General features: G+C 38.5%; 1 protein-coding gene and 1 non-coding gene across 3 annotated transcripts in view; one reads left to right on the top strand and one right to left on the bottom strand.

Annotated features, from left to right (window-relative positions):
- Positions 1–10,966: 10,966 nt before the first annotated feature.
- On the bottom strand, positions 10,967–11,039 carry TRNAK-UUU (transfer RNA lysine (anticodon UUU)). Its single transcript has one exon. It is a non-coding gene; the product is annotated as a tRNA-Lys (tRNA).
- A 5,553-nt stretch (positions 11,040–16,592) lies between these two features.
- Positions 16,593–20,944, top strand: part of CDK18 (cyclin dependent kinase 18) — an 88,294-nt gene continuing 83,942 nt past the window's right edge. For both annotated transcript variants that reach the window (XM_070941542.1, XM_070941543.1), the window contains exon 1: positions 16,593–16,815. The gene's annotated coding sequence lies outside the window, so the exon portion shown is untranslated. The remainder of the gene's footprint in view (positions 16,816–20,944) is intronic.

Below are 20,944 nucleotides of genomic sequence, written 5' to 3' on the forward strand. Positions count from 1 at the left end.
CTTGGAACTGAACCAGATGGATATTTCTTCCCACAATTGAAAGGCTGACAGCTGATCTTAAACAAGTCAACAGAGTCAGCTAGCTTAGTACTTACATGGGAAGCTACCAGGAAATTCCAGATCTGTAGGTTGGACTGGGAAATTGAAAGACGTGTTAGAAGACCATGGTAAACTATTTCTGAATTGTTGCCAAGCTTACTACATGAACATGAAGCCACCAGGCAGTCATTTTAACACAAATAAGATTTTGCTGAAACTCTAACAGATTCCTATTTTTCCTTCCATCTCTAGAGAAATCTGTGTTGCCATAGATTTTCTCCTGCAGAAAAACCTTGCCCTTTTTTTGGATCCATGCTGTTCTCTCTTGCCTCCTTTCTTTGATTACTAGAGAGGAGGAATAGGAGCCATTTCCACCAACTTGTCACCAGAATGCTACCAGCTGTCAGCTATTATTCTTTCATTTAGGAACTTTGCTTCAGGGGATGTTCATTGCTTTCTATATACTTATAGAAACATTAAGAAGCAAGAATGGCAATTTTTTCCAGTTTTTTCCTGGTATAAAAGCAAAAGGTGAAAGAAAAAGCAAGAATGAATGGATCTATCAGGTTTCAATTTCTACTTTCTTAGACCATGGAACTATTTTGTATCCATAACTAATAAGACTTTGCAAAAAAAAAAAAAAAAAAAAAAAACAGTGCTTCTTTCAGTCCCTGAGAATCTTCCTAAAGTTTCTTTATCATTTTGGTCATAAAATCTCTGCTAGAAAAGGTTGTTTAGGTACTATCCATGTTTCTGGATTCACAGCCACTTGGATTATTCCAAATGCAATTGTAACAGCAAGTTCCTGCTGTTTCTAATCACACCATCTAATTGCCTGATTACTTGGCAGTTAATTGTTTCACACCATCAGGAGATACTCAAGTTAGCTGATGCTGAGACAGTTTGAAGTACAGAAACTGAAATTCATATGGTCCATGATTGATTAGAAAAGATATGCACCTCTAATTTGGTCAGAATTCTATTCTATTCTATTCTATTCTATTCTATTCTATTCTATTCTATTCTATTCTATTCTATTCTATTCCATTCCATTCCATTCCATTCCATTCCATTCCATTAGTATTTACTAAATTATCTACTCTGATCGGCAATGATTTCCTAAAGTCTCAGACGCATTCTCTACTACCCTTGAGCTGAACTTTAAAATACATACCCTGTTTTCCTGAAAATAAAACATCCGCTGATAATAAGCCCAATCGGGCTTTTGAGTGCATGCACTAAAATCCCCCCCCAAAAAAATAAGCCCTCCCCGAAAATATTTAAACGCATGTGCAGCTGGTCCCCACCATTTCCTCTAGTTAGGGTTAGGGAGAGAGAGCTGGAAATCAGGTAAGACGGCAAGAGGAGCCCTGTCTTACTCCACGCGCCCCAAAATAATAAGACCTCCCTGAAAATAAGGCCAAGCGCTTATTTCAGGGTGCAAAAAAATATAAGAACAGGGTCTTATTTTCAGGGAAACATGGTAGAATCAAGAGACAACTATAGTATATTGCAGTGGTGAAATCCAAATTTTTTTTACTACCTTTTATGTGGGTGTGGCTTGGTGGGCATGGTGTGGCTTGGTGGGCATGGCTTGATAGATGTGGCAGGGGAAGGATACTGCAAAATCTCCATTCCCACCCCACTCCAGGGGATGGATACTGCAATATCCCCATTCCCTCCCCACTCCTGGGGGGAAAATATTGCAAAATCTCCATTCCCATCCCACTCTGGGGCCAGCCAGAGGTGGTATTTGCCAGTTTTCTGAACTACTCAGAACCTGCTGGATTTCACCCCTGGTATATTGATTTATGGCTAATTAAGACTGGGGAGATCAAACTTCCAATTCTCATTCAGCCAAAGAAGAAAATTGGGGGATTTGAGTTCATTCATTCATTCAATTTATAAGGCTAACTCAAACAATGTGACTCTGGGCAACAAATGTTGTTCCTCAACCCAGTGTATCTTGCTGGGCTGTTTTTATACAAATCAGATGGAGAAAGAGTTCTAGATACTCTACCTTAAGCTTTGAAGAAAAGAGGTAGGTGATATAAAAAATAAATAACCCTTCTAGTTCTCTTCCTGTTATTTTCATGTACTTGCAATTTCATTAAGACTAAAACAAAAACATAAACAAGTATGAAATTACTACAAGAACTAGATGATGGTGTCCTGAATTGGCCAACTTTCAAGTGAATTAGTTCTTTTCCTTATATGCTGGAATTCTCATCACACACACATGTTCAGAGGCTTACTCTGACTCCCCAAAACTAAGAATAATCAAAAATTGCATTTTGTCCTCCTGCTTGTTATTTTTTGTATTTCCTCCATTCACATTTTCTATCTTACATAATTTCCTTGCCTGTTTCATCATTTCTATACCATAATCGGATTGGCAAATACTCTTATACTCATATAGGTGGCAGCTAACCTTTTTATTGTACATCACCCATATTAAGAAAGATGGGCAGCATAGAAATATGAAAAACAAACAAACAAACCTGGACTTAGAAAGCCAAGAGGATCGGCCCTGGTTAGTCTTTAGCTGGGAAGTCAGGACTGTTGTATAAATTGAGAAGTGGAAAAACTTAAGATTAAAAAATTGCAATGGCAAACACTTCCATATCATCCAAAAAAAAAAAACTACAGTATGTTCATGCAAGTACATATTCAACCTTAAAGATTTTTCTGTGCTGAGTTTCATCTTTAATAAGATTGAGAAGGTTGACATTGGAAGTTGGAATTGGAAGAGAGAATTAGAGAAATTAATCTTCTGATGTTAAAATTGGTGGCTGTTTCCACGTTAGTATTTCCAGTTAGACAAGGTTTGCCGCCCCAGATCTGTTACTGTTGCTGACTACTATTTTTGTTATCCTGAATCAACAGCTCATTGGATTGGAAAATTATATTAAATCCCCAAACTTCTCAAGAATACCAGGTTGGAAATGGATTAAAATTCAAGAATACTCTATCAGAATCTTTTCCTAAATTGCCAGAAGATGGCAGCATTTCCAAATATTCTTATATTTATCCTCATCTTCATTTACAACTTTTGAGACATTTCCTCAAATTATGATTACATTATTTGAAGGCAGATGTTAACAGTTTAATTAGTAGCTTAGTTGTATGTTCAGCTTAGTCCTACACAGATTTACCTGTGAATAAATAAGTATACACGGTATGTTCATAAATCACTGATTGGATAATTCTAAATAATCAGTTATTTCTTCCTTCATAGGATCATAAACAGTCATCTATTTCAGTCTTTAATCAATGTATGATCCACTATAACATCTCACCCTGATGGCTATAAGTGTCTGAAGAACTCCAGTGAATAAATACCCACATTTCAAAGAGTCAGCCAGTTTCACTGTCCCACAGCACATATAGTCAGGAAATTCTGATTGATGTTCACCCGGAATAAATGTTTATGCTTTTAATCCACTTTTGTGAGAGGGTTACATTGTGAGACAACAAATGATACACCCACTCCCTCTTGTATGTAATAACTCTTCAGACATTTGAAGATTGCTTTCATAATTCCCTAAGAGGTGGCTAAGCTGTCTCAGGAATTCTGGGAGTTGAAGTCCACAGGTTGTAAAAGGGCCACATTTGCCCACCCCTGTGGGCTTAAGTCATCTCTGGAGCTAGATATATCCACATCTTTTAACCTTTCCTCATAGGGTTCGATTTCTAGACCCTCGCCATCTTGGTAGCCATTCTCTGTACTCACTCCAATCTGTCAATATTTTATTAACAATATACTAAGTGGAATCTGACTAGAGTTGAACAGAGTGAAATTATTCCTTCCTATGATCCAAATTCTATGCTCGTATTGATGTATCTCAAGATAATACTCGCAATTTTAGCAACAAGGACACCCCACTCCCTTTTACATGCACTAGTCAGGGTTGTTGACATTGATACTATTATTAAACCAAATCTCCCTGTCCTGTATACATTTTTTTCTACCAAATATAAAGATACAAACTTATAGGTAGTTGTCGGTTAACTATGGTAATTGGGACCAGAATTTCCATTGGTAATAAAGCATAAATTGTAATCTTGCACTTTGCAACTTCCTATTGTGCCATCATTGAATTATTTCATTTTAAGTCAAAAAGATAGTTAAAACTGCTATCCAACATTAATTTTCCCAGCTAGTTCATTAGTTAGTCCAGGAATGATGTTTGGTAGGCTGTTTATTAGTGGAAAACTAATGATGAGGAAATTTCTTTCCTACATTTTGAAGGGAAACATCAATCAACCTTGGAAAGTGACACTTCCTGTCCTCAGACTCCTATTAATGAGAAGTGGGAGTGTGAAGGAAGGACACATGAAGTACAGTGCTCTGTATTCAACCATCCAGAGAACAAGAGATGAAGAGGCCTCACTTCAGCACCTGACAGACATAGTCCTACTGCAGTTTTTTTTCTTCTTTATGTGCTAGATGTGGAACCTGATTTTGATGAGGACCAATCTCAGAGAAAATGTCCAGATCCACATACGTGCATAGCACAGGGAAAATAAATGCCTAAAAGAAGGAATTGGGATGTCCAGAGTAAAACTATATTTTCCTATATCCCGTTTATAAATTAAATCTTCTCCATCCATGACTTACTATCTTATTACTACATTACATTTTAACTTTCTGAAAATTAGCAGCAAATGAGGAATCAGATGAACCTGCACAAAAATGATGGGAAAACCTCAAACACCTCCACTCTGTGTCTTACGTTTGCTAAATGTGCCTTATCTTTTAAAACTTTTTAATTAGGTAGAAAATACTCATTATATTTTTAATATATGATTTATTTTTAATCGCAGTTTTAGTTTCATTGTTTATTTAATATATTAAAATGTGGAAGCCATTACAAAGAAGAAAATGTCAGTGAAGGCATTGAGGGTGGGGAAGGAAAGAAAAAAATATCAGTTTGTGCTTCAACACTCTATCAATTAACATCACATCTAAAGATAGAGGCCACAAAAGCATTAAATGCAGAACTGAAAAAAGTGCAGCATCTTTCAGAGATCTGAAGAGTTAACAGATCTGCAGCATAATAGGAATGGCAATGTATCTTGCCTTTTATTCATGTGAATTGGCTACTTAAATGTAACAAAATGTCTAAAGAAGTGATCTAAACATTTGCTATACTTTGGAAATACTTGAGGCTTTAGTTGTGAAACCATGAGAAAGGAAATCATTCTTTGTACTGAAAGAGTATCTCCAGAAGTAAAAATCAACATGGATTTTCATTGTTGATAAATAAAATTAAAATGAGTTTATATTGTGAGGTACAAAGCATCCAGTTTATTTTGTATTACAAGAGTAAGGGTGAGCATATATCAGAGTAGCAATAGTAATAGAATTTACATAACTCTTCACAGCCCTCTTAAACTGTTTATTGACTTGGCATATTTTACTGACCTCGGAAGGATGGAAGGCTGAATCAACCTTCAGCTAGTCAGAATCGAACTCCTGGCAGCGAACAGCAAGTTAGCCTGCAACACTGTGTTCTAACCACTGTGCCACCACAGCTCCTAGAATAACTCACCTCTTACTGCTTTAATCCATAGGTTTAGATAGCAGGTAGTATGGCTGTATCGACCCCCCAATTCCAAGTTTTCCTCCCAAAAGAAAAATGAAAGGCCCCAGAAGACAAGTAGGGGCACATATCCCCCTCTAGCAAGGGAGGGAGATCAAAGAGACACTATTTCTGGCAATTGCAGAGGGGGCAGTGGTTGACTTTTTTCCACAAGGGCAAAAATTGCCACAAGGCATGCTATTTTTTTTCCTTGTGTGATAGATACTAATTATTGCGAGCCCTAACAAAGATTTGAAGGCTGTTTCACTTTAGTGAAGCTTCATGTGAAGGACCCATTCAAAGCTACAGTATGTCACTGACAACACACACTTATGGGTTTCATTATATTCATCCTTCTGGGACCTGCATTCAGCCACTGGAAGCATAGGATGCTGATGTGAAATTCAGCAGAGTTTTATTTCCCTGCATGAAAAGAGTCAAGAGAAAATACAGCTGCTCACAGAAGCATATCTGTGAAAGTCTGTTTGAAAATAGTTTCCTATTTCTTCTATGGGCAGAGTCTTCGCTTAGGTACACACACACAATTGCAATTTGATAATTAGCTAAATAAATATTAACAACATTTAATATATTTCCATTTCTAGAACAAAATAAAAGTTTAAGTCTTATTATTTATTATGACTTCACAAGTCTCTGGGTGTTCTGTAAGGGTGTGGACTTAGTCTCTCTCTAAAGCAGTGTTTCTCAACTTCACAATGTTTAAGACATGTGGATTTCAACTTCCAGAATTTCCCAGCCAGAAGAAGTTGAAATCCATATGTCTTAAAATTGCTGAGGTTGAAAAACACTTCTCCCAAGGAATTAACATCTAAAACAAACCGATGGATGGATGGATGGATGGATAGATGGATGGATGGGTGGGTGGGTGGATGGATATGTGTGTACATGTATTTTAAATCAGTCACAGAAAGATAATTTTTGAACTAAGTTATTAATGAATGCTATGAAAAATCACTACAAAGAAATAATTCTTTAAAAGTGTTCAATAATGCTTAAGTAATTTCTGTGATATGAATTATTTCCCCCCAAATGTAATCTATAACATTCTGCAATAATTGTTTGAAAAGATTTCAAACAATATAGTACATTCATTTTAAAATCTGTTAATGCATAGTTTATTAATTTAATGTCAAATCAAAGTCAAATTCTTGAATCCCATTTTGTGTGTAATTAAAATGCTCATTGTGAGTAAGATGTAGAAAAAGAAAGTTAATCATTTTTTATTTGTGATACCAATCTTATTTCCTGTATGGCTTTCTTTCACCTTTGCAGGATTATAGAACAGCAATCTGAATGGTTGAATTTTATTAGCTGTTGCACTATACTTTTCCTCTGGCTGTGTTTCCAAAACATGTTAAGCAACTACTGCTTTGTGTTCATGAAAACTGAAATTCATTATTTACCATAAAAGTTGGATTCAGATTCTGCTTTCTGGAAAATCCAAACAGCAGCTTTAATAGATCTGTATGAATAGATAAGCATACAGCTTTGGATAATGAGCCATGTGTATGATATAAAATAGTGGCAGGGAATGGTATATGATACCAACATAGATTGGCTTTTAAGTCTGGGAAAGGTTTTGCGACCATTTTCATCAACTGCTTAGTCAATAGATGCAAATGTAGATGCAGATCTTTTACTAGTATAACCTCTGGATTTTGCAAATACAATATACTGTATATGATGTGTTTGCTCACTTAGAATAGGTTTGCAAGTGAGAGTTGTTGAACACCTGCATTGCTTCATTAGCAAGTGATGAAGAAAAGAAGAAAGTAATGAACTGCAGAAAACTCCACTTACTATTAAAACACTTAATCCCGTGGATTTATGTAGCTAATGAAAAAAAAATATGTGTAGGCAGCAGAGAATGAATCATGGCTGCTGGTGGATTTACCTAGAGACTACATGTACTCCTGGATATCTTGTTATTACTGTCTAAAATAAGAAAGGTGTTAAAACTCAAATCTGCCTGGCAGCCATACTTTCTGGCTGAAACTTTACACCATCACTCCTAAAATGTGTGGAACATGATGATAAGAGACAAAAACAATTTCTTTTTAGCACTGCAGATGTTTCAGGGTGATAGTTTGAATTAAGTTAATATTATCTACTTTTGATTATTTTTTAAAATTTTTCTGGACTTAAGACTTTCAGTAAAGACAGCACATACTAAATAATTATCTACAACTTTTATTGGAGGTCCAGAGAACATAACATATTTATTTGTTCTGCATATGCTTCTGTAGTCTAGAAAGTAGAAGAAATACAAATTGGGATTATAAAGAGTGCCTCAAGATCCAGTAAAAGTTTGGAGAGGAAAAGAGGCGCCAAAATATTGCATGGAGGCTTTGCGAAATCAAAGGAAAGAAGCCACCTATAGCCTGCAGCTTGAGATCCAACAACACATTATATAGAATGATAAACATATAATTCATCACTATTGGCTTTAGTAGTCCAAGCGGGCTATTGGTGGTCAACAGTGCCACTCCAGTAAATATTCTAGTTTACAATGGAAGTGGGTGACTAATGATAAGCAGAGGTAACTCATCTATTTTCCCAAAAAAATTCAAAACTAAAGAATGAGTGAGGTCTGTTTGCATAGCAAGAAAACAGTGTTTGCTAGACTTGGGTAAGAACAGCAGGCATAGAAATGACTTTGCTCTCTGCAGAACTTTCTACAGTTCTAGATTTCTTATGGGGAAAAGAAATTGTTGAACTATAAATATAACCAGTTCCTTAAACTGTATATCATATCCAGTAATACCTTTCCAAATAAAAGATCTATTTAAGGGCTACTGTTCTAGCTCTTTTTTCACTGCTTGGAAGTGATGTTTTTTTTTTTTTTTAAACTATTTTCCAGAGAGATGTCTTGAATAACAGAAACAATGGGAATGGGAAACAACTGTGGTGTATTGTTCAATGGAGTCTATAGAAGATAAATCTCTAAATAAGCATGGTCCTAATTGATAACACATCCACACAATCTACAAGCTCTCATTTACACATTGCAATTATTAAATCATAGTTCAAATTGTAAATAATCTGTTATAAACATTCACCAAATGAATGAATATTCTCTTACATTTTAAATCATCAGTCAATTGGAAGTACATTAATAAAGTAAATGAATAAGGCATACTGGAAGTGGTATAGAGGTTTCAACAATGGGCAGTCGTTTGTATATGCTGGGCAGAGACAGATTGTAAATATTATTTTTGTCTGAAATATTTAATGATATTTAAATAGTTGGCTATTTCTTCTGCAATCCAGTAAATCATTCTTCCAAGCACTTTAGTCGATCATCCAAGAAAGACCTACAAGATTGTTCAATTATACAGGCTAAACACATCCTGATTCTCCAAGAATATTTGTTGTGTATGAGATGTATTCTACATATATGTCCATACATGTGTACAGAGACTCTTCATACGCTGTTCTCATCCTCCTCAGGAAAACCCAGGGTTTCTTTTGTGTTGCTTTGGGTTGTTAATGTTTTCAACCATTTGTAAACTCCACAGAGTAACTGGGAGTGAAATGCCATATAAATTTATTATGGTTTGTTTCACAGTCAGCTACTACATTAAAACAAACACCTACACAAGGTTAAGAAAACCGGACACTTTGAAGGATTGATTAAAATGATCAATTCTGAAATAATAACCAGTGTGATGAACTAACTAGATTTCTCCTTTGGCAATATGAAAAGAAGACCGTGAAGTTATGAAGTCTGATGCTATGCACATTTTTTTTCACAAATAAGTTCCGGCAAACCCAACTCAGCCAAATGATGGCCAAATTTTAGTGTGCACCTTTAAGCAATATACTACAGAACAGACCACACAGAGAGTCCAGCTTTGCAGCATTATGATTAAAGAAAACTATAAAAGGAACTTCCAGTCAGTAAAACAAACACTTTTGCTAATTAGACTGAATCTTCTATGCTTCATTTAACAATCCTGACTGAAGGACATAGAAACAAACTTTAAGTTAAAAAGCAGTAATGTGATGGACTCATCCTCATGTTCCACAAACCATGGCATGAAGAGACTTTGCTAACTTTGTATTTTTAAGAGAGACGTTGTTATCTTCATGACAGCACTACCATCAGTTCCACAGCCCACAAAAGAGGCAGCTTAAATTTGTTTTCAACTGTTCCAATTTTAAAAGAGTATTTTGCCTTTTCTCCACACAGTTCTTGCTGTACAAACAGTATCTCACTGACTATGCTGGGAATGGCACATCTGCCCCATTCCTATTGATCACACAATGTTCCATATGTCCTGCTCTGCAAGGGAGATCAGCTATCTGCAAAGTGCCTAAATAAATATTGCTAAGTTTTATGTGTGCTCTTTATATACTTAGGTTTATTGTGTTTTCAAACAGGCTGGTCCTGTTTGTTCAATCCAGGTTTAATGGTCTTTTGAAAGGCCACTAGTTTGGCCTTTAAGAATGGACCAATATTCCCTAGAAAGATTCACATATGTGTTGCTGGATCTGTTGTAAATAAAGGTTCTGGCAGGAAAGAGTAAAGAATGGAATGGAATGGAATGGAATGGAATGGAATGGAGAGGGGAGGGGAGGGGAGGGGAAGGGGGAGGAGGGAAGGGAAGGGAAGGGAAGGGAAGGGGAGAGGAGAGGAGGGGAGGGGAGAGGAGAGGAGAGGAGAGGAGAGGAGAGGAGAGGAGAGGAGAGGAGAGGAGAGGAGAGGAGAGGAGAGGAGAGGAGAGGAGAGATGGAAGGGACCTTGGAAGTCTTCTAGTCCAGCCCTCAGCTCAGGCAGGAAACCCTATATCAGTGATGGCGAATCTTTTAGGCACCGAGTGCCCAAAGTGCACATGCGCATCCAAACTGCAAGGCGCGGTGCATGCATGTGCACCCCAAGCATGCACATGCACCCTGCCGAAACTGCAAGGCGTGGGCACATGCATGTGCAAGCCCTGCACATGTGCGTATAAGCCATGTGCATGCACAGCAGAGACCTGAAGACCAGCTGGCTAGGAGGGGGCATGCACAAATGCGCGGCAGAGATCTGAAACAGAGCTTGGGCAACTGCGTGCGTACCCTGACACGTGTGCCATTGTTTTGCCACCACTGCCCTATATCATTTCATACAAATGGTTATCCAGTCTCTTCTTAAAAATTTGGAACATTCACAACTTCAGGAAGCAAGTTGTTCCACTGATTAATTGTCAGGAAATTTCTTTTTAGTTCTAGGCTGAAAAAAACACAGGATTTCATTTATTCTTATTCAATTTTTTCCTTTGAAAGGATGTATCTTTGTGCAAGACTTTTGGGTGCAATTTTCTATTAAAAATTCTTTTCGCCCAAACAGGGACTTGAACCCTGGACCCTCAGATTAAAAGTCTGATGCTCTACCAGCTGAGCTATCCAGGCACTCTGATGTTTATTTGGCTGTACTTTCTGCCTTTTCATTATTTTGTAGAGAGAGTGGTACTGTTTTAGTCAGAGCCATTCATTACCAGCATTACCATTCCATTATTATAGATTTGGGATATTCATTTTGGATGAAGCTGAGTTCTGCCTGTTTCTCCTTTCAGCCTAAGTGATATATGTTTTAGATATGCACAATTGCACAGGGTGAAGCAAGAGGAGATGTCTGATGGTCCACAAAACTCCTTCGCCACACTGATGATCCATCATTTGGTTTATTTCCAATTATGGATCTACCTGACTTCTGCAAGAGTGCTAAATCCATCTCCCAAAATAGCCAGCCCAAAAAAGTCACAGATAGGAACATAAGGAAATGGGAATCTAAGATTCTTTATTTACCATAGTTCTAGCATTAGGACACCTTGCTATGTCAATACAGTTTTTTGCTTCCTTGATCTCATGCAGCTGGTTGGGACTTGATAGCACCCAAGGTACCAGCTCATAGTCACCAACCATATTTTAAGGTTAGCTCAGGGGTGAAATCCAGCAGGTTCTAACAGGTTCTGGAGAACCAGTAGCGGAAATTTTGAGTAGTTCAGAGAACCGGCAAATACCACCTCTGGCTAGCCCCAGAGTGGGGTGGGAATGGAGATTTTTCAATATTCTTCCCCCAGGAGGGGAGGGAATGGAGATTTTGCAGTAACCTTCCCCTGGAGTGGAGTGAGAATGGAAATTTTGCAATATCGTTCCCCTGCAACGCCCACCAAGCCACGTCCATAGAACCGGTAGGGGAAAATTTTGGATTTCACCCCTGGGTTAGCTCCTAGGGACATGGGGAGTCTTTTGCTTTGCTTTTCCAGTCAACAAGGTGACAGTAGATAGGAGAAGAAATGAAGACAGGAAAGTCCACCAATCCCTGCCCTTAAATTGTCCCACTTTAAAACTAAGGATATTACCAGTCACTAAAGACAAGCAGCTCAGCTGTCAGACCAGCACAATTTATGTCAGAATACTTTTCAGCTGACTCAAGGACTCAAGGAATAAGCATTTATATAGCCACAGAAAGAGTCCTGCCTTCAATAGCTGTCATAACAATCTATGGATTCTGAAGGTATTTTCCATAAAGTATTTTGACTTTATGTAATTGAAGAAAGATTAAATCATGACCATTTTATTGAAGCCTTGAAGTCAATACACAGTATGTATGTTTGTGTGCATTAGTATTATATTTCTTAGCATCATTCCTGGGCTTACCACATAATAAATTGATCACCAGGCTTTCATTTTGCACACAGTACCTATAATCAGTGAGAGTAGCCATTGTATAAGTTATATTTCAATACACAGAGAATGTTCTTCCTTGGGCACTGTGCTCAGATTAAGAATGCTTAAATAAGGTTTTGTTAGGGAAAATGTAGCTATGATGTTAATTGATTGAAAGTTATTGGTGTTAATACACAATAAGAATATATTTACAAACCAAAAACCAATTTTAAAAAAATCCAGGGATGGATAGGGGTAATACAGGTAGTCCTCAATTTATGACTATAATTGAGCCCTATATTTATGTCGCTAAGTAAGACATTTATTAAATTAATTTTGTCCCATTTTACTATTTTTCTTGCCACAGTTGTTAAATGAATCACTTCAGTTGTTAAGTTAGTAACATGGTTGTTAAGTAAATCTGGCTTCTCCCTTGACTTTGCTTGTCAGGTCGCCAAAAGTGATCACATGACTTGGGACCAGGGGTGGGTTCTAAATTTTTTTACTACCGGTTCTATGGGCATGGCTTATTTTGTGGGTGTGGCTTGGAGGTCATGTGACTAGGTGGGCATGGCTAGCTGATCAGTCATTTCTGGAAGGTCCTCGCACTTACGACCAGTCCTCGCACTTACGATCCAACTCATTTGTTTGCTTTTAACAATGATCAGCTGTAGGATGGCCCTTTGAAGCCCCGCAGCAAGAGTATAAACAGTTTTTTTCCCTCTAGTCATCAGCTGGGACTCAGGAGGCAGCAATAGATTGGGGGTGGGACCAAATAAAAGGTAAGAATAACATGGGTGGGTGGGGGGTTGGGAGGGCGGAGGGGAGAACCGGTTCAGTGATGTCATATCGTCACCGCTACCGGCTTGGCCGAACCAGACCGAAACGGGAGGAACCCACCACTGCTTGGGACACTGCAACAGTTATAAATATGAACCAGTGGCCAAGCGCCTGAATTTTGACCACGGTGATGCTACAATGATTGGAAGTGTGACAAATGATCATAAGTCACTTTTTTCAGTACTAATGTAACTTTGAACAGTCACTAAATGAACAGTTGTAAGTCAAGGACCATCTGTAGTACCGTTTTTGTGTTTTGCTTGTTTTAATGACATACATATACTTTACCATTCAGAATAATTCCTCCCACCACTGGTCACTGAATTTGGAGGGAAATTTCTTCTGAACTTAGAAAGTCATTTTTGTAGAATTGAAATCCTTTGTTCCAGCTGCCTGTTGTTTGGATACTGCTTGTTTTTTCAAACATTTGCAACTGATATTTGTATTCATATCTTTTCTTGTTTGGTCTTATTTATATATGTATTCATTTCTATAAATGATTGGCCCAACATTTTGCATGAGTAATCTGATATCCAAACTCTCCCAGCTGTGGGATATTATTTTTATTTCTTATTTATTTCTCTTTATTGATTTAGCAGTTGTAGCTTACAGTGCCTTTAAATCATGTTATCCAAAGCTGCCTTCATTGTTAGCTCTTCTCTCCAAGATGTTTTTGAACGGACAGTCCTTTCTGTGTGAGTCTGCAAGTTTCTTTAATTTGTCTCTTGTACCTTTGCATCCATTCTTTCCAAATTACAGTCTTAAACTACCATTTCAGTGGGTGAAGATTGCTATAATTTCTAATTTCTGATTAGTAGTTTGGGCCAAAATCATTTCCTGTGGCACACTCACAAAATGTATGCCCAAACTTGTTAATGTCTTGCAGAATTGCTTGTCTTAGGCTGGTTCCTGGAAATTGACTATTTTGAAGTGAAATCTTTCACTTATACCAAAGTTAAGTTTTCCTGTGTAATTCAAAGTGATGTTTCTGAAAGAATCCTTGCCACATACCTCTATATGAGGCCCAGATTGGTGTAAGACATTAAGGCACCAGGGAAGAAACCAGGAGATAGTGAATTTGAACAAACACACATACAAACACACATGGGGAGGGAGAGAGAGGGGAGGGACGGAAGGAGGGAGGGACAGAGAGAAATGCATTTTCCTTGTTCTTGTTCATCTTAACAAGATTTAATATTGGATAGATCAGAGCTTTCTTGTTCATGTATTCTTCTATCTTTCAATAGCATCTACCCTATTCTTCCAGTTCAAAATGAATTTAGCAAGATTATTCTGGTACAGAAAGAAAATATTCCACTTTTTGAGAGTAGTGAATGGCTGAAAGGTATCAGCCAAACATCTTTGATTTTAACTCTACTGGTTTTTCAACCAGTAGAGTTAAATATCTACCAGTAAGTTTCAATATCTTGCTATTTGAGGCAAAGGATAAAGTACCCCAACTACCAGCTAATTCCATATACATACATACATATATACATACATACATACATACATACATACATACATACATACATACATACCAGTGGTGGGTTTCAAATTTTTTTACTGTGGGTGTGGCTTGGTGGGTGTGGGCATGGTGGGCATGGCAGGGGAAGGTTACTGTAAAATCTCCATTCCCACCCTGCTCTAGGAGAAAGATACTGTAAAATCTCCATTCCCTCCCCACTCCAGGGGAAGGTTACTGCAAAATCCCCATTTCCTCCTGATCATCTGGGACTCTGGAGGCAGAGAATAGATGCGGGTGGGGCCAGTCAGAATTTTTACAACCAGTTCTCCAAACTACTCAAAATTTCCACTACTGGTTCTCCAGAACTGGTCAGAACCTGCTGAAACACACCTCTGATACATACATACATACATACATACATACATACATACATACATACACACACATCAATTCCACATACATAAATCAATTGGACCAATTCTATTTCAGCATCCTTCCCTCTATTCTTAGTTCAGGATACCCATGCCAACAAACAGCATTCTACAATACCTGGTCACAACTGAATCCATCCATCAGACTGTACATTCCCATTCTTATCAATGAGAATCATTTTGATTCATGAGGGATTTTTGTACCAATCTTTGAAAAGACTTCAGTGTTGCAGCTTTCAGAGTAATGAACAGGTCCTCATGTAGCACCGGTGATGCTTTGAGTTTCATACCCCCTTCTAATAGATACAAAGATGTTGTAAACTGTCCAGAGTTGCTTAAGATGGATGGTCATATAAATGTAATCAATCAATCAATCAATCAATCAATAAGTCCTCAACTGAATGTTGCTTTGCAAGCAAAGTTAGATAAATTAACTGGAAAGGGAATAGCAACAAAAACAGTTTTTGTGATTCAAATAATCCACATGGGCTGTGATCACTCACATTCTGATTATTGAAGATTCTGTATCCAAATTAGGCAAGGTAGATATAGATTGGTAGCAGAGGGTCCAGATCTTTTTCTACTGTAAGTGTGGACAGGTAAATGTCTACGGAGGTTCTCAGTCATCCAGATCATGGTTACCCAAAGGTGCTTTTTAAAAAAGGCAACTGGGCTTTCTCATTTGTACCCTACGACTATCATTAAGTGGTGTACCTTACGATTCTTGATGAACGTATCTTTTCTTTTATGTACATGGAGAGCATATGCACCAAGACAAATTCCTTGTGTGTCCAATCACACTTGGCCAATAAAAAAAAATTCTATTCTAATTTTTCTTTTCCTTGAAGACATTTCATTTCTCAACCAAGAAGCTTCTTCAGTTCTAATTAACTGGTGGGGAATGGAGAGGATTTATAATCTTTGCAGCCCGTCAGTCATTAACACACTGAGGTTCGTGGAAACCACTTGGGGGGGTTAATCTGATTCTGTCCTCAGATTACCTGTCTGATGGAGAGGTAGGATAAAAGGGAAGCTTCCTTGACGTTGCATAATTCGATAAAGTGAAAACAATAGATCTAAATCAGAGCCTGTATAATTATGAAGCTCAAGAACGAGTACCTAGTTGAATCTGGTTTTTTTTTTTAATCGCTTTCCATCATGATTACTGGTTAAATTAACCTCTCTCTCTCTCTGCCGCCCCCTTTTTCTCTAATTCGTTTTAGGCCAGTGGGCACCATCGCATTGCTTTCCATGGCATCTGCGCTACAGCCTTGGACTGCTGCATCTGTTGAATTCCTGACTTTTCTTCCAAACAGCAAAATATGGCACCGTTGACACCGGAGGACAAATCCCGCGCCATCCACGCCCCCAGGCAGGCCCTCCCTCCCTGCCTCCCACCTCAGGCCCCGACGGAGAGGAGGAACCAGCGCCGCGTGAAGCCCTCTGGCCCTCTGCGGGAGGTGGCGGCAGGGTCGCTCCTCCCTTCCGAAGCGCCAGGGCTCAGGTTGTTCTTGGAAACCAGAAGCCTCCAGTTCTTCTTTCTGGCCGGATGGGACCCGGCTAGGGAGCGTCATGAATTTCTGCCGGGAGGCGTGAACGTGGGACTTCGCTTCTTCTTTTTAACGCCGAAGAAAGGGGGTGGGGGTGGGGGCAAAAAGCCGGCGAGGCGAGTGCGAGCCCCTCTCGCCCAGCAGCGCGTAAGCGAGCACCGCCGTGGCTCCTTCCGTGGGGCTGTTTGCTTTCATTTCCACGGGGTTTCGGTGTAAACCGAGCGAAGGTAAGGCGAAACGCAGCGTGAGTGTGGCTGGGGGGGGGGGGGAGGGAGAAGAGGAAGAGGGGAACGGACTCCCGTCTCCTCCAGGGCCCTCGTCGTCCCTCCGGCTTCTGCTTTGCTTCTCAGCCGTTCTGGAGGGCGATTTGGTGCCACGCGTGCGGGTGGGTTCGCGAGCTTCTTGCAAGGAAAGTTCGCTCAATCGGGCGGGTTTAAGAAAGAGCGTGGCGACAACAACAACAACAACAACAACAACTCTTGCGGCTCGACGACATCCGCGTAGCCTAGGACGGACCCCTCTCGTTCGGATGAGTGGTAATCCCGCGCCTCTGTTGTTGCGCCCCAAAACTAGGTAAGAGGACCTGGGCGTGATTTTCTGTGAAAGAGAGGAAAAGATCCCTGCGTGCAGAAAGCTAGCGCGTCAGGGAGATTACACTAGAAACGTTACCCCGGTAGCTTGTTTTCTGTGTGCATCAGAATCCGGCAAGAAATCCACTTATTAAAAACTTCAAAGTTTAATCACTGCATCCTTTTATGAGAACAAGACAGCTCTGCTGGGTTTATCCTTGGATGTTCTGCTTTATTCAAATCATCTCTGCCACTGAAGCCTTGGGCCTTCAGACTATGAAGATGAACTTTGTGTAGCACTAGATCTCATTTTCACTTTGACACCACCCCTCTTTTTTTTTCCCCTCTCTGATATTATTACCTGGCCTCTGATTCCTTTAACACTTCCCCCCCCCCCCCCCCCCGACTTTTATCAGGTCTGTACTTTGACCTTCTATAGAGGAAGCTAGCAAGGAAGGGGAAAGGAGAAAATCTTTGGGAATGTAATCAATTCAGATGTTATTTCCCGTTTTTTACCTGCTACCTGTCATATCCTAGCAGGGGATAATCTGTTGGGTTTCAGTATAAGGTTTTGATCATGTAAACAATTCGCATCAACAGAGCTGGAATTATTATTATTCCTGAGTAAATGAAAAATCTGTGTTTAAAATATTTATTTGACCCAGTTGTCTTCGTCAGATTTGACAGGCTCCCCAAATTGGATGAGCTCCTGCATATTAGAAAATCCTGAGCTGCCAGACTAAAACTGAAGCCAGCCAAGGATGTTTAAAGCAGCTCCTTACTCCCAGAAACAAAAGAGAGAGTGATTGTTGCACATACATGAGGACAATGGTGGCATTAATTTTGAAAGGCAATGCAGAGTATCCTCCAGACTGTGGGCATTGATTTTTATTTGTGGTTTCTACCAGTCAAGTGAATTGGAACAACTGGCATGTCGCGCTGAGGGTGATAAAGTAGCTACTATGAGGATGGTAGGCTCTAATAAAGTTGAAAAGAAATATATCAGGAACCATATTTGGTATAGAGAAGACAGTGGAGCAGAGAAATATATCAGCAACCATATTTGGTGTGAAACTTAGAAGGCAATTTTAGGGGCCCTGTAAGATACTAAAACATACAGTTACACACAGTCAAATAGACAATTAATTCAGAAGGTATATAGGACTACCATACATCTAGGCACAAAAATCAGAACAACAACTAGATGGCAGCAAAGAGTTAAATATTCACTGTATCCTTTGCAGATCAAACATGATAGCTACAGATTTTCTAGTCCTATTTGTAATGTCCTGAACAGCAGTGCTTTTTTTATTATTTATAAGTTAGACAGCAAACCTTTTTTTCTAAACATCTTGCTTGGTGACATTTCAAAAACCAAGATGTTATATAGTGTTCTTTGCCTTCTTTAGGAATCAAAGAACCAATTCTACTATTCAGAGATGAGGATTTGATATAATTTGGTCTTAAACTTTCCCTTTATTTCAACAAAAAATTAAATCCAAATAAAGATGTGCTTGCTAAGGTATCATATGTTTGTTTGGTTCTGTTTTAGTATGTGTTCACTAAGTCTAGCCATTATGGCTTATAGACCATGGTTTATGGTTTATAAGCCACAATGAGCTTATTTAAGAATCCAGTTAACTGGACTTCGTAAACAAATGGTGAGATAGTGTAATGTATTAACTAGATCATAATGTTCCTTTAAGACTGTGCTATCCCTGTTTTTGCTATGCAGAAATAATCATAGTCTGCAGCTTTGTGTATACCTTTTGGAAGTAAGTTCTTTGAAACCAGTAGTGATTGCTGAAATCTAGACATGTATAGAAGTGTACTTCAAAAAAGAAACCCCTCCCTTCTTTTGTTGAAGCCCTCTTACACATGGTAGCAAATGCTGAACAGGAAGTGTTCAGTTGAATGAAGAGAAGCTTGTTCCATTTGCTCAAGTATTTCATGATGGTTTTGACTCTTCTCCTGTCTCACTTTTCACTCTAGACTAGAGCGCATTGGATCCGATGAATACATTTCATCTCTCTTTGAACCAAATTAATAGAAAACTACTTAACATTTTACATAATTGTATAATGTATTGATAAGTAGCAGCAGCAACAGTTGTACTTTGTATCTGTGAGCAGGATACGTGAAAGATCCTGAGTCTGTCCAACATAAAAAGAAAAGCAGAATTATTAGCATTAGACCTTGGACGTATGCTGATAAATAAAGGCTTATTCGTGTATTTTAATATGAGAAGTTGTTACTGTAGAATTGTTATTCTGGGGTTGGTGTTCTGACAAAATAGCCCCTGTCTACATAAAAAGAGAATTCCAGTTGTTCCGGCATATCATCCTTCTGACTTTCTTCACTAATTCACAGGCTATTGTGTTTCTGTTTGGGACTTTGTATTCCATATGCAATCTTAACCTTGCTTACATAATCATTGGGCGAAAGAAAAGATTTTGCCAGAGAATATGGATTCTTTTCCAACTCATTTCAATCTTTCATTCATTTCCTAAGCTTACTTACAGAAGTGAAAATAAGTAAGTTAGAGGCTTGTTATTCTAGGCCTAGGATAATTAATTCCACTGTCTAGGCAACTTTTGATGCTTCAGATGTTGCTGAACTACAAATATGATCTCATATCGCCAGCCATACTGATTGTTGGGCTGCTGGGGATGATAGTTCACATCTGTTATGCTATAAGCTGCTTATATCTGCTACAGATTTACTATTACTTGATGCTTTCTTTAGCATACATTTAAACATTTAACCTATCTTTTTGTTAAAGACCTGTTTGCCTTATATACACTTTCTGCTTCAATGAACTCGTGAATTATCCCTGCAGTTATTCTTGAATACTTGTAAATTGTTTGTGTTTCTTAGCCACTATTAGTTTCAGAGCCCCAAGAGAAAGTTGCTATCCTGAACAAATTCAGAACCGGGCTGAAATGCATAATATATCAGCAGGCAGTTTTGTAGTGGTATGTTTTCTGCACAAACTGCATTGAATATTCACTCGGGGGGCCACTATACTGCCTGTGTTACATCCAGTTAAAGCTATTTGTTCTATATTTATAGCATTATGCTTTACAAATCCATATGAGTATTTTACACACAACAGCTATTTGTGCTTTTTTTTCCCTTTCATATTGGAATCTGGTTTACTTCATTTTCTGCATTTTATTTACTTTAATGCAAATGGTTTAACGATTGCAGTTGGAGGTCCCACAGCTCATTCAGAGTCCCGTTATAGTAGTTAGTGAAGTAGTTCATATGCTGTAAATAACAAAACAAGGTAACTATGTGCAGTTTAAAAGAAAGGTCCAGAAATATAAAGATTTGCCAGAGGTCCCAAGCAGAGCTTTAAAATAGAAGTTGATGCTTAGGAATAGATATATCTTCAATTCTTACTTACTTTTATTTTATTTTACCAGTGAGCGGTCAAAGGCTTTGTTACCCATTACTGTCTTTAAAAAAAAACACCACCTCAGAATGACAAAAATATGCATCCTCTATAAGAGAAGACTTCTTATCCAGGCATCTAGCAACTGAAATTCAAAAGCCTCTGATCCTTAGATCCCTTTCAGGATGTCTGCTGAAAACTGAAAGCTCCAATTCCCACCATTTTAAAGTAGGAAACAAATAAAACTGCAGTGATAATCCTATCATAAATAATTCATAGCTGTTAATTTAAAAAAAAAAAGATAATTCCCCTACATTGAACTTCATTGCCAAGGTTTCATGCAGCTCCTGCTCATCAAGGATATTTACTCTCTGCTATAGCCCGTTTTGC

The sequence above is a fragment of the Pituophis catenifer genome, unplaced genomic scaffold (assembly GCF_029215685.1).
Source record: "Pituophis catenifer annectens isolate HBS135680 unplaced genomic scaffold, rPitCat1.0.hap2 SCAF_3, whole genome shotgun sequence".
In the NCBI taxonomy this organism is placed as follows: Eukaryota; Metazoa; Chordata; class Lepidosauria; order Squamata; family Colubridae; genus Pituophis; species Pituophis catenifer.